We start from the raw sequence: 13,546 nt of genomic DNA, 5'->3' as shown, positions 1-13,546 counted from the left end.
GTATATAATTGGGATATATATAAATGATTTATTTATTTTTGTTTTTATTTTTTGAGACAGAGTTTCATCCCTGTTGCCCAGGCTGGAGTTCAGTAGCATGATCTTGGCTCACTGCAACCTCTTCCTCCCTGGTTCAAGCAATTCTCCTGCCTCAGCCTCCCCTCCTGAGTAGCTAGGATTACAGGTGCCCACCACCATGTCTGGCTAATTTTTTGTATTTTTAGTAGAGATGGGGTTTCACCATGTTGGCCAGACTGGTCTCAAACTCCTGACCTCCAGTGATTCACCCACCTAGGCTTCCCAAAGTGCAGTGCAGTGGATTCTCCTTATTCATGGATTCTTCATTTTCAAATTTGCTTATTTGCTAAAATTTATTTTTCAAACCCCAAATCAATACTTATGGCCCTTTTGGGTACATGGACAGATTGGTGAAAATTTTGAATTATCTGATACATATGTTCCTAGTCAAGGTTAAACAAGGGAATGCTCTGACTTCTTGTGCCAGCTCTCATACTATAAAGTATGAGGCATGAGCCACCTAGTCTGGCCCTATATAATGATTTATTATAAGGCATTAACTCACATGATTATGTTAATATCATGTGATATTAATAAGTTCCAAGATCTACAGTTCACAAGCTGGAGACCCAGAAGAGGTGATGGTGGTATTTCAGTCAAAGGGCCAGCAGGCTTGAGACTTGGGAAATGTTCATGTTTTAGTTCAAGTGCAAAGGCAGAAAAACACAGATGTCTCAGCTTGAAAGCCATCTGGCAAGAGGAATTCCTTCTCATTCTGGAGAGGGTTAGCCTTTTGTTCTATTAGGCCTTCAGCTGATTGGATGAGGCCCAGCCACATTAAGGAGAACAATCTGATTTACTCATTCTAGCAATTAAAATGATAAATTCATTCAAAAATATTTGCACAGAAACACTCACAATTACATTTGGCCAAATATCTGGGCACCCTGTGGTCCAGTCAAGTTAACATGTACAGTTAACTGTTATGGTGACCAATACACATTGTGCCAAAATTTTTAATTCATTTGTTTAAAAAACATGTATATTGAACAGGGTTATTTTAAGAAACTTCCAAATGTTTTCTCAATTAAGCTACTTAAACATTTTCGATAGTAACTCTATTTACAGATGAGAAAACTGAGGCACACTGAAGTCAATTAATTTGCCTGAGGTAATAGAGCTGGTAAGTTTTAGAGCCATAAGTAAATCCATGCCATAATCATAAAGCACAAGGTGATGCTGCCTTTTCATCTTCTTGTACAAAGTCCCCCACACAGGCAAACTCATTGTATTTTTATGATAGCACCCCAACATAACCATTATTACCTCCACTTCACAGGTGGAAAAGTTGAGTTCCAGAATAATTATTCACATTTAGAAAACTGAAAATATAGTTAAGCCAGGACTATATTTCAATTTGTTTTTAAAGTCCCTGAAGTATTCCCGTTTTAAAGTAGAAGCATTATATAAAAACATTTTTTGTTATTGTCGAGCTCTTATTTTACAATTTACTTCAATGGTATGTGCAATGTACTTCAAAAATGACCACATAGAACCAGAAATTCTAAAATGTTTTTCTTCAGCATGCTACAGAGTTTTTGAGTTAATATTTTACCAGGACACACTTGGTCTAATTATGTAACAGTGTGATTTATCACCACAAATACACCATCACACTGATAATGTATTACTCAATAAAGTCACAACAGCTGGCAAGAAATTCCACGGAATTTGGCAGTATGTGAGTTTATTGTGTTTTATTATTTAATTTAGTCAATTCAGTACAATTCGGAACAAAGACGGGTAACATATTTGTAAAACCTCGAGGAAAAGTTTGAAATTACAAAAATTAGCTTCTCTACTGTTTTTTCCCTAATAGAAAATATAAAAGTAAATAAATAAAATGACATTTATTTGCAAACCTTGTCCATTTATCAAGCTTCACTGCTTAATAGCAGTCATGAGAATGTCTGTATGCCATGACCTATTTGAATATCTCTCTAAATGTAAATTGCATCTAGTTGTTTTGATATCCTAATTAAAGTACTATTTCCATCTTATAAATGAAAGCTCACAACAGAAGAGCTTTAAATAATGTCTACACTCTCTGCTACTTTTATTATGTGCAAATAAATATGTATCAACTTGTAGTTAACATTGTGTCCTATAGACTGATTTCCCATAGGAGTCTGGAAAGATTGTGAGTAGCTCACAATCTTGTTCTTATATGATTTCCTATTAGACATCAAATGTACTAAAATGATAAATTTGTGTAGCAATAAAAACATTTTTGTGTGATTTTCCTGATTTTCAAATATGAAATAACAAGGTCTAAAATCCTAGGAAAGAAAGCTTCACCCACATCCACTCTATTTTTGTTTCTAAAAGAAATATGGTTAAAAGGACTTCTTTCTGGTAGTTTCAATAAAATCTCCTCCAAATAATAACTTTTCAAACTGTGCTGAGGGCATAGGGTTTCAATAAAATTCCTTTCCAAATAATGATTTTTCAAACTGACCCCACTAAGGGGCATAAATATATGAATGATTTACTTTGATCTTATTTGTGGTCTTATCCTTTCAGCCACATAGGCTTGAAAACTCTGTCTTTGACTCTTTCCTCTTCTATATCCCATCATCCACTCAACTTATAATATAATCTTTTCTTTGGGGATATCTTTCAGACCTGATCTTTGTCATCCTACTTGTTGAGATTTTCTGCAGGTACTGTAACTACCAGATAAGAGTGGTCCACTTGAATCACCATCAGACTTAGAGTTAAAGCAAATCCCTGGTGTTTAGGGTCTTTTATTTACCCCTTCAAGGTGTTCACTAAGTCTCAGTTTCCTCAGATGATATTTTGACCATCATCAACTTTATATGTTTTGTGAAGTTCAAATAGCAGAGATAAATATTATAAACAGAGAATTTTAAAATGCAAACATATTATAAGGCTATAAGGATTTTTTTTTTTTTTTTTTGAAACGGAGTGATGTGTTGGAAATAGTATTGGCATTGACTTAAAGAGAAATAAATTTTAATACTAAGTTTTCAAGGAACGAGTACATAACGTTACTGGGTCCCTGTAAAGTGTAAATCATTAGTAACAAATATGTTTTTTCTCCTCCTAAATAGTTTATTTGAATCCATTCAACACACTGCTTCTGGGTGAGAGGCCATATAGGAAAGAGGTCTTGCAAACTTTCAACTATGGAGGATATCGCTGACCAACGGCACCACCTGCTGTACTCTGAAATTCATCGGTCAGGTTTACAAAGGTTCTTCCTCAATGACTAGGCATGGTTGGGAAAAAAAAAAAAAATTAAGTCAGACCTTTTCCTGGAAAACATAAAACTCCTTTGACTTAGACTCTGAGACTGCCAGCAGACCATTTGCATGCTGTCTCATAACTCTCCCAGGCTTCCCCCATTCTCTTCCCATTTTCTCCACTGTGATGGTTAATTTTAGGTATGGACTTGACTGGATAGGGAGATTTCTAGATAGTTGGTGAAACATTATTTCTGAGTCTGTCTATGAGGATGTTTTTGGAAAAGAATGGTGTGTGATTCAGTGAACTTGGTAGGAAAAATCTGCCTTCAGTGCAGGTAGGCACCATCTAATCACCTGGAGGTCCAGATATAACAAAAAGGCAAAAGAAAGGTGAATTATTTCTCTCTCTTCTAGAATGGGATGCCCTTCTCCTCCTGTTTTGGGAATTTGAACTCCAAATTCTCCAGCTGTTGGACTGTGGGACTTGCACTAGTGGCCTTTTGGGGTTCATGAGCCTTCAGTTGTAAACTGAGAATTGCATCATTGACTTATTTGGTTCTCAACCTTGAGTGAGTCATGCTACTGGTTTCTCTGGTTCTCCAGCTTGCAGAGGGCCTGTTTTGGAACTTCTCAGGCTTCATAATTAAATGAGGCAATTTCCTAATAAATTCCCTGTCTACTCATCTGTCATCTATCTATCTATCTGTCTATCTATGTATCTATCTATTGATCTTGTATTGGTTCTATTTCTCTGAAGAACCATGACCAATACACACACATACTATTATAGACTTTTCAGGATGCTATAACAAAAATATCACGAACTGGGGCTTATAACAATAACAACAAAAAATACCTATTTCTCACAGTTCTGGGGCTGGGAAGTCCAAGATCAAGGTGACAACAAAACTGGTGTCTAACAAAATAACTTTCCTTCATACACAACAATTTTTCATTGTGTGCTCACATGTTAAAAGGGACAAATAAGCTCCTTTGGGCTTCTTTTATAAAAGCACTAATGCAATTTAGGAGGGCTCTGCCCTCATGACCTAGTCATCTCTCAAAGGCTCACCTCTGTTACCATCACGTTGGGGATTACTTTTCAATATATTTTAGGAGACATAAATATTCAGAATATAGCATTTCATCTCTGGTCCCCCAAAACTTGTGTCCTCCTTTCATGCAAAATACATTCATTTTATCTCAACAGCCCTCAAAGTCTTAACTAATTCTAGCATCAATTCGAAAGTCTGAAGTTCGGAGATTTATTTAAAATTAGATATGGGTGAGACTCAAGGTACAAGCCATCTTGGGGTAAACTTCCCTTCAGATGTGAGCCTGTAAAATCAAACAAATTATGTGATTCCAAACTACAATAGTTGAGCAGACATAGGATAAACTTTCCATTCCAGAAGGGGAAAATAGAATAAAAAATAAATGTGTAACTGTTCCCACAGTAAGTAATGTATAAGAGTTCCCAAGTAAGTAAATGTATAATAGTTCCCAGAGAAGTCCAAAACCAACAGGGAAAACATTAAACCTACAGGCTAAAGAATAATCTTACTCAATATCATGGCTTCAGGACTCTAGGACAGAGATTGGACCCCAAGGTTCCAGATGGCCCTGTCTCAGTGGCTTTACTGGGCACCGTCCTAGTCAGGCCTCTCTGCAGTGGCCCTACTCTAGTGGTTTCCCTTCACCTGAATCAAGCACCCAATGCTCTGGGTGGCTAACCCTTCAAAATCAAGGGTTCACAGCTCAGATATTCTGGAAATTTGTGGACATGGCACTGTGAGAATATCAACAAGATTTACCACCTGAGTTTTTATAGGAGTGAACACGGTGGCCCATACCACGCTGGACTGCTGAAGCCACACCTGTATGGCTGAGAAGCTCTATGCTAGAATGCTGGGAAAACATACTTAAGGTGGCACTAGTCAGTAAATTATATGGTCCCATGGTGCCCAAGGACCCTCATTTGATATCAATTTGTCCCCTAGGTTCTGGCACTATGGTTTGTGATGTGAGAAGCAGCATTAACAACCTTTGAAATGCCTTTGCGGTCAGTCTTCCATTTTTTTGATGGATAGCATCTGACTTCTACTTATCCATACTAATTTTCTTAATCGTCACTTTGCCACACCCTAATATTTTCTACCAAACATCTCTTCTCATTTATTAACCACGGTCAGGCTGGTAATACGCCAAATCTTTGAGTTATGCTTTCATTTTGATTACAATTCATCTTTAGTTTGTTTATCTCTTTCTGCATTTTGCTATAAGCATTGAAGCATGGATCTTTCCAACCTTGAATGAGCCATGCTACTGGCTTCTCTGGTTCACCAGCTTGCAGACAGCCTGTTGTGGGGCTTTTCAGACTTCATAATCATGTAAGTCAATTTCCTAATAAATCTCCTGTCAACACATCAGTCATCTATCTATCTACCTGTCTGTCTGTCTATCTATCTATCTATCTATCTATCTATCTATCTATCTATCTATCTCCCATTGGTTCTATTTCCCTGAAGAACCCTGACTAATACAAACATACAAAAGCACTGGGATTACAGGCATGAGAACTTACTTGGGAAATATTATACATTTACTTACTTGTAAATGTATTAGTAATTAGTAAATGTAAATTAGACATTTCTTCAGTCAGCCAGGCACAGTGGCTCATGTCTATAATCCCAGTTCTTTTGGAAGCTAAGGAAGAAAGATTGCTTGAGGTCATGAGTTTAAGGCCAGCCTGTGTGACATATCAAGATTTTATCTCTATTTTTAAAAGAGGCTAAAAAAATTAGTCAGGCAGGGTGGTGCATGTCTGTAGTCCTAGCTACTCAGGAGGCTTGGGTGGGAGGATTACTTGAACCCTGGAGTTTGAACCCTATAGTTTGAACTATGATTGTGCCACTACATTCCAGCCTGGATGAGAGTGAGACCCTGTATCTAAAAATAAGAATAAAATTTCTTAGTCAAATATCCAGTTTTATCAGTCACAGTTCTACCCTCCACAGAAACAAGGACAAAATGTAATTCAGTAAAGTTCTTTTGCACTTTATAACAAGTATCACCCTTCCCACAGTATCCAATATCATGCTACTCATTTCTAGCTAAGACCTACTGATGATGGCCTTTATTGCCTATATGTCTGTGAACATTCTGTCAGGACCGCCTACAAAATCTCTGAGAAAATAGGTTTTCCTTTTAGCTCTCCTCTTCTGAGCCATCACCAGAATCACCCTTAACATTCTATTTCCAGCAATATAGACTTTTTCTAGCATCTACCTGAAAACTTTTCTAGTCTGTATCCATTGCCCTGTTCCAAAGCCACTTCCACATTTTTTTCCAAACTTTTTTCCCACTCTCCATACCAATTTCTATCTAAGTCTGTTCAGGCTTCTATAGTAAAAATACTACAAACGGGGTGACTTAGAAACTACAAGCATTTATTTCCCATAGTTCTGGCAGCTGGGAAACTTAAGATCGAGGCACCAGCCGATTTAGTGGCTGATGCAAGCATATTCCTCATAGACAGCACTTGCGCACTGCATCCTTACGTGGTGGAGGAGGCAAACAAGCTCTCTTGGGCTTCATTTCTAAGGACACTAATCTCATTAATGGGAGCTACACCCTCATGTTCTAGCCATTTCCCAAAGATGACACTTGTTAATATCAACACACTGGGAATTAGTTTTCAACATATGAATTTGGTAGGTGGGGGGGGGGGGTGCATAATTATTCAGACCATCATGATTTTCTTAATAAAGTATTGGTACATTAAATCCAGTCTCAGTATTTGATTCTCAGAGAACCCGGACTAAGACAAGAGGTAATATGGAACACCCTCAAAAATCTACTCTCCATTACCCTCTAGAAAATCATTGCTGACAAAATTATAGCCATTTCTATTGCCATAATTAACCCCATCATTTTCAATAAAATTATTCAACATTTCTAGTGTATAGTAAACCCTCAAATATACTATGTTTAAATTTTAGAGCTCTCAGATGTGATAAAATTCTTGTCATTTTGTGTAAGAGAAAGTAAGGACTTGGAGATATTTAGTAAAGTGACATATTGAAAACAGTTAATAGATGGCAGATGAGTAATTTAATCCCGTTCTGCCTGATACAAAACCAAGGCTTCTGAGAGTTGTGAGATGCTAACTCCTGGATATCATCTAACACTTGCCATCTGTGTAACATAATCCAACTCAACCGTATTTCCAGCATGATCTGCCTCTTGTCTCCCATTAGTCCTCTGTCTTAAGATGCTTGTGTACCCAAAATTATCACACACCTTGTAAATGAGAAGCATTCTAAGGGTTCAATAAACATGTATATGTATTAGTTAATGAATCAACATACAGATAATGAGTAAGTCAGCTTTTCTAAAACTTATAGTTACAGATTTTCAAATCATATTTATAAATATTCAGTTCAAAATATTTCTGACAAGTTCTCCTTTTAATGTTGTTCGTAATGCAGTATCATTACAAGCTTGATAAACATCTGCACAGTCACTAAATATTGTAAACAGAAAGAATGTAATTAATTTGTCCAAAGTACACAGTAAAATGTCTGTAGCTCTCCTCTTACTGAATTTAAATACAGCCACAATGTAACCACAAGATTATTTAACTCTTCTAGATTTTTAATATATTTATTGTTCATGTGATTGTATTTTTACCAAGAATTAAAACACTTATAAGATAGAGTGATTTATGTAAAGTATCACTTACACCTTAATTAAACAGGCCAATTTAAAACAAGGGGAAAGCGGATATGATGCCAAGTGTATATTTATCCCTAGTCATACCTAAAAATTTATGCATTTTTTTCTGTTAAATACTTGACAAAATATCTCTCAACTTTAATGATGAGAAAAGGAAGTTTATTGTATGGGCGAAACCAAATTTCTGGAGTATAGTTTAAAACAAAAAAACTAAAACTAGTATGGATGTTTTTAATGACATTTTTGTAAGTGTGTGTCTTTTACATTTCTGAATCTCATTTTGTTTATTGCTGTGGAAATTACTACTTGCCGAATTGCATCCCCATGGTGTGAGTGAATCACAGACATACAAGTGTATTCAAAGCTGTCACATTTAGTACAAGAAAACTTGGAGCTTGAAATTGGCATTCAAATGACAACTTAATCTTACTGCTTACAATGCCAGAAATGTGCTATTAAGTGCCAGGTTTATGCAATTTAAAAAGTTTAATGCATTTTCTCAGTTTAAAGAAGGTAAAACATGGTTTGTTAAACACAATGTATGTTTAAACTGAAACATTAAAGTTACAAATAGTCATTAATACAATAATCTGAAATCATTGTATTACATTTATTTCATTCTTTCCACCATGTTTAAGAGCACCAGTTATGTGCAGAACACTTTGGGACTCAGTTTGCAAGAGGGGTAAAATCTAGTGTGGGAGGTAAGTCATGCATACAAAACATCATATACATTATTTAAAGTTACAAATATCATATGCAGAAGAATTTTGGTAAAATGACAGCTTGAGTGGTTGAACCTAAATAATTATTTTCCAAAGTTAATGAAATCTCTGATTTTAAAAAAATTCAAAATTAATTATGAACTTAATTTAGAAATGGAGAGAAATTTAAATATTCATCTCCGTTAATAGGATACAATTAATAAATGAATCTTACCACTGCTCACTTGCCAGATCAAACCTAATTTCATGACACATCGGTTTGCCTCTGTGTTTTGTCAAGTGGCCTTAGGAATCCAAGATGAATGTTGTGGGATATCTGGGGCTAAGAATTAACTGAATGCTTATGTGAACACCCTTGGCGATACCCTGAAGCAAGAGGCTCCAGCTAAGCTGTGCCCAGATTTCTGGGCCACAGAAACCTACAGATAATCAATGTGTTTTGTTTTCAGCCGCTATAACTGTGATAATTTTATTATGCAGAATTAGATAATGAATATATGGTATGTCACTGTCACAGCATCCTTGGGTTGTCACTTCAGCAGCTGGAAACCTCTTTGGCCAGTGGTGCCTTTGCCTGAGTTTTGCTCAGTCCTGCTGTGCTTGTTCAGCCCACTCGGCCCTGCAGGCTGCACTCCACTTGCACTACCAGCCCAGATCCTATGACTACCAAGGACAAGTCAGGTACAGAACAATGAAGGATGTGTGAGTGAGCGTGTGGTCCAGCCACTGAGCACAGCCAGATATGCTGAGTGCAGTGGGATGGGCAGTTTCAGGCACTGGCACGGGCAATGGCTCCATGCAATGCTACAGCTGGACCAGGTATACCACAAGCGGCCTCCACTGTGGCCACCAGGGAACACAGTGGCACCCAGAAGCTTGGAGATGCCAGAAACTGCAGAGCACCAAAGAAGGTGTCACAGCCCAAGCTTGGGGAGCCCCTAGGTCTGGAATCCCCAAAGGGCCACAGCTCTTCTCTGCTTCTCATGGCCTGCAGTGTGATGCGGGTGGGGGGAAGGCGTGTATCAGTGCTGTTTTTGTTACATCTCTTTCATTCCTGTCATTCAATGGGACATGAGTTCTTGTCCGGCATCCAGGAAGAATGAGGTACCTGGACAACTGGAGGGTGAGTAAGGCAAAGAGGTGCTTTATTGAGCGACAGTACAGTTCTCAGGAAACCTGAAGTGGTTAGCTCTTATCTGCAGGCAGGTCTTCCTGTCTTCTCTGTAGCCTTCAGCAGAGAAGAGACCCGGAGTGGGTAGTTCCAGTCTGCAAGCAGATTATTAGGTGTTCTCTGCAAGTCTAATTGAGTTCAAGGTTTTTATGGGCTTCAGAAGGGAGGAATTGTGTGCTGATTGGTCCATGGCAGGCCCAGAAAAAACACCGTACATTCTCGTTCTGGCACCTTGGCCCCCCTTCTTTAGGCTGTCCCTGACTTGAAAGTGGGGCTTCACCAGAGACCCCTTGTTTTCCACCCAGAAGCTTGTCTGCCTCATGCCATCAACTGCCATTCATGGCGCCCAGGCTATTTGTGCTGAAGAGCGCCTGGAGGCCTGCACCAAGCCACCCTCACCCCCTTCTTGCCTCCCTCCTATGCTTATTGTGTCCAAAGTCCAGAGGGGGCCAAGGTGGCAGAGGGCTGGTATGTTAGCATCCCCTCGGGCATGCACATAGCTGGCTGGGTCGCAACAGAGCCTAGGTTTGGCTTCAACTTTGTTCTAAAACTGGAGTGGATGCCAGGAGCAGAGAGGCCAGGCAGTGGGAGCAGGCACTTCTAATCCAGTGGGGGCAGGAGGAGGCTTCCTGGGCCACCAAGAGCATAGGGATGTCCTGTTCCAAAGTCAATCTAGATGCCTGCAGCTGCACCTGGGAGGATGGGGGACCCGCATAGCCAGCTTGGAAGACAGCGGGGCTTCTGCCTCTTCTCAGCTCCATTGGCTCCAAAGAGGACACAGCCCTGACCACACCTCCCGTGCTGCCGCCAGTGTCTTGACAGCTGTTGCTCCAGACAGGCTGCCACTGCCATCATCGCTATAAACAAGACTTCTCATGCAGTATAATCTGTTATCCTTCAAAATCTGAGTATCATAAATTTTGCTTCCACTGGTGGTATTTTTTTTTCATTTCATCAAACAGTTATAAATTTATCATGATAAATACCAAATAACTAAATAAGTATGGGAGACTATGAAGAAGCCTGTAGGGGAGTTCTGTGTCCAAAGAGAGAAAAAAAGTGGATTTTAAAATAAGCTCAAGCCCATAAAATAGGTTTATATGGGGCGGGGTGGGGGGGGGGGCGGGGGGAAGCAGAGAAATAAACCACAACCAAGAAACTTGTAAAACAAAGCTTGGAAGTTGCCATTTCTATCCCAACCACAAGTACAAAGCTGTACAAACTGAAAAATCAAAAAATCTTCTTAGATCTGTAAGAGGTGAGTCAAAGGACAAACTAACTGCTGCCCCTAAAATAGGACAGACAGGTGGCTGCAGAGAATTACAACATATCAGAGCAGATCCCTCCCCAGGAAGAAGTGGGAAGGAGTGCTGGGATAGTAAAACCTGAACTATACTTGATTAATTCCTGGAAATTCAGTGTGGACAAGTGTAAAAGTTAAAAACTCCAGAAGGACCCTATCATAGGGGGGCCCAATTTTTGCAAGTTTTGCCTCTAGGAGTTTGACTGGGTTCTCATAGTAAATATAAGAGAAAAACATCCTGTAGGGGAGGAAAACAGAAACCATTTTGAAACATACCAGAGTGCCCTGTTCTTAACAAGGCCTTCCCTCAGGAGAAACTAGTTAACCAGAGCTTAACCTACTAGAGTTCTCTCATAGCCTAATTGACCTAGGTGTGGGGGAGGAAAATATCCAACCCTAGTCCACTTTAGCCATACTGAACAATTTGAGCAGTGTGATGTTGGAAGGCTGAGAAATCCTGTGATGTTCAACTGTCCAGAGGCGTAGGCATAGGCCTACTAAAAGACTGAAACACAGTTACAACTCTATAGAAGGCTTGCCTGGACAGACCTCCTTTTCCAGCAAATTAATAAAGGCTTAGTTACAGCAGGATTTTTTCCAATTACATCATGTACAACTATTAAGAAAAAATTACAAGGAATACTAAATGGCAAAAACAAAAACAAAAACAAAAAACAAAAAAAAAACCCAGATTGAAGAGACACAATAAACATCAGAACCAAGCATGAGAAAAGGTGTTGGAATTACCAGTCTGGGAAATTAAGACAACCGTCATTAGTACGCTAAGGGCTCTAATGGATAAAGTAGACAACATGCAAAAATAGATTGGCAATGTAAATGAAGAGATAGAAATTCTAAGAAATAATCAATAATAAGTGCAAGAGATTAAAAGCTCTGTAACAGAAATGAAGAACACCTTTGATGAGCTTATTAAGAGACTTGATACACCTCAGGAAAAAATCCTTGTGCTGAAAATATCTCAATAGAAACTTCCAAAATTGAGAAGCAAAAAGAACAAAGAATGAAATATCTTAGAACATTGATACAACTACAAAAGATGTAACATACATATAACTAGAAAATGAGACTACCAGAAAGAGTAGAAGAGGAAAAACTCAGAAGAAATATTTGAAACAATAATACCTGAGAATTAATATCATAACCCATACCACAGATCCAGGAAGCTCAGAGAATACTATGCAGATGAAATGCTGTACAAAGGTGTAACCTTTTCAAATGACAAAAAAATGAATAATTAAGAAAAATACCTTAAAAGAAACCAGAAAAGAAATTGCTTCTAGGGGAAGAAAAGTAAAAATTGGACTCAACTTCTTCTTAGAAACCATGCAAGCAAAAGGATAGTAGAGTAAAATATTTAGTGTGAAGAAAGAGAGAGAAAATTAAAAGAACCAACCAACCTAAAAATCAGTACCCCGTGAAATTATCCTTCAAAATTGAAAGAGAAATAGAAAAATAAAAATTGAGAAAGCTTACTGAAAGTGGATCAGTCTTGCAAGAAATTTTACATAGATTCTTTAGAGAAGGAAAATAACATAGCTCAGAATCTTCAAAGACTAGAAATTATACATTGTCTTCTCTCAGATTACAATGTAATTAAAGCAGAAATCATAATAGAAAGATTACTAGAAAATCACAGGTGTATATAGAGTAAACAAACCATCTGTACTACCTAGGTCAGGTAAGAAATCACAGAATAAATTAAAAATATTTTCATTAAATAGAAATCAAAACACAACTTAGAATTTTTCATATGCATTAAAAGCAATGTTTAGAGAAAAAAGTTTTTGTATTGAATATATATGTTAGAAAGGAAGGAAAGGTCTATGTCACTCATCTAAAATGCCATATAGGAAACAGGAAAAAGAAGAGAAAATTAAATTTAAAGTGAGAAAAAAAACAATAAAAGTTAGACCAAACTCAAACTGCAAGGAGAAAATCAACTGAGAACATCAACAAAAACAAAAGCTGGTTATTTGAAAAGATCGATAAAATCATTAAGCCTTCAGCAAGTCTTATTAAAAAAAAAAAAAACAGAGGGGATACAATTACTAATATAACTGAAATAGAAAACATCCCTACATATTCCATAGATGGTAAAACATTAATAAAGGAATATTATGAACATTTCTATGCCCACAAACTTGATAACCTAGATAAAATAAACCAATTCCTTAAAAGATACAATCTGATAAAGCTCACACAAAAATAATTGAACAAAGTGTATAGGCTTATAACTGTTATGGAAATTGAATCAATAATTGATAATATTTAAAAACAGAAAGCATCAGGCTCAGATGAATTC

The sequence above is a fragment of the Macaca fascicularis genome, chromosome 2, assembly GCF_037993035.2.
Source record: "Macaca fascicularis isolate 582-1 chromosome 2, T2T-MFA8v1.1".
Lineage (NCBI taxonomy): Eukaryota > Metazoa > Chordata > Mammalia > Primates > Cercopithecidae > Macaca > Macaca fascicularis.
This window is presented reverse-complemented; position numbering follows the sequence as displayed.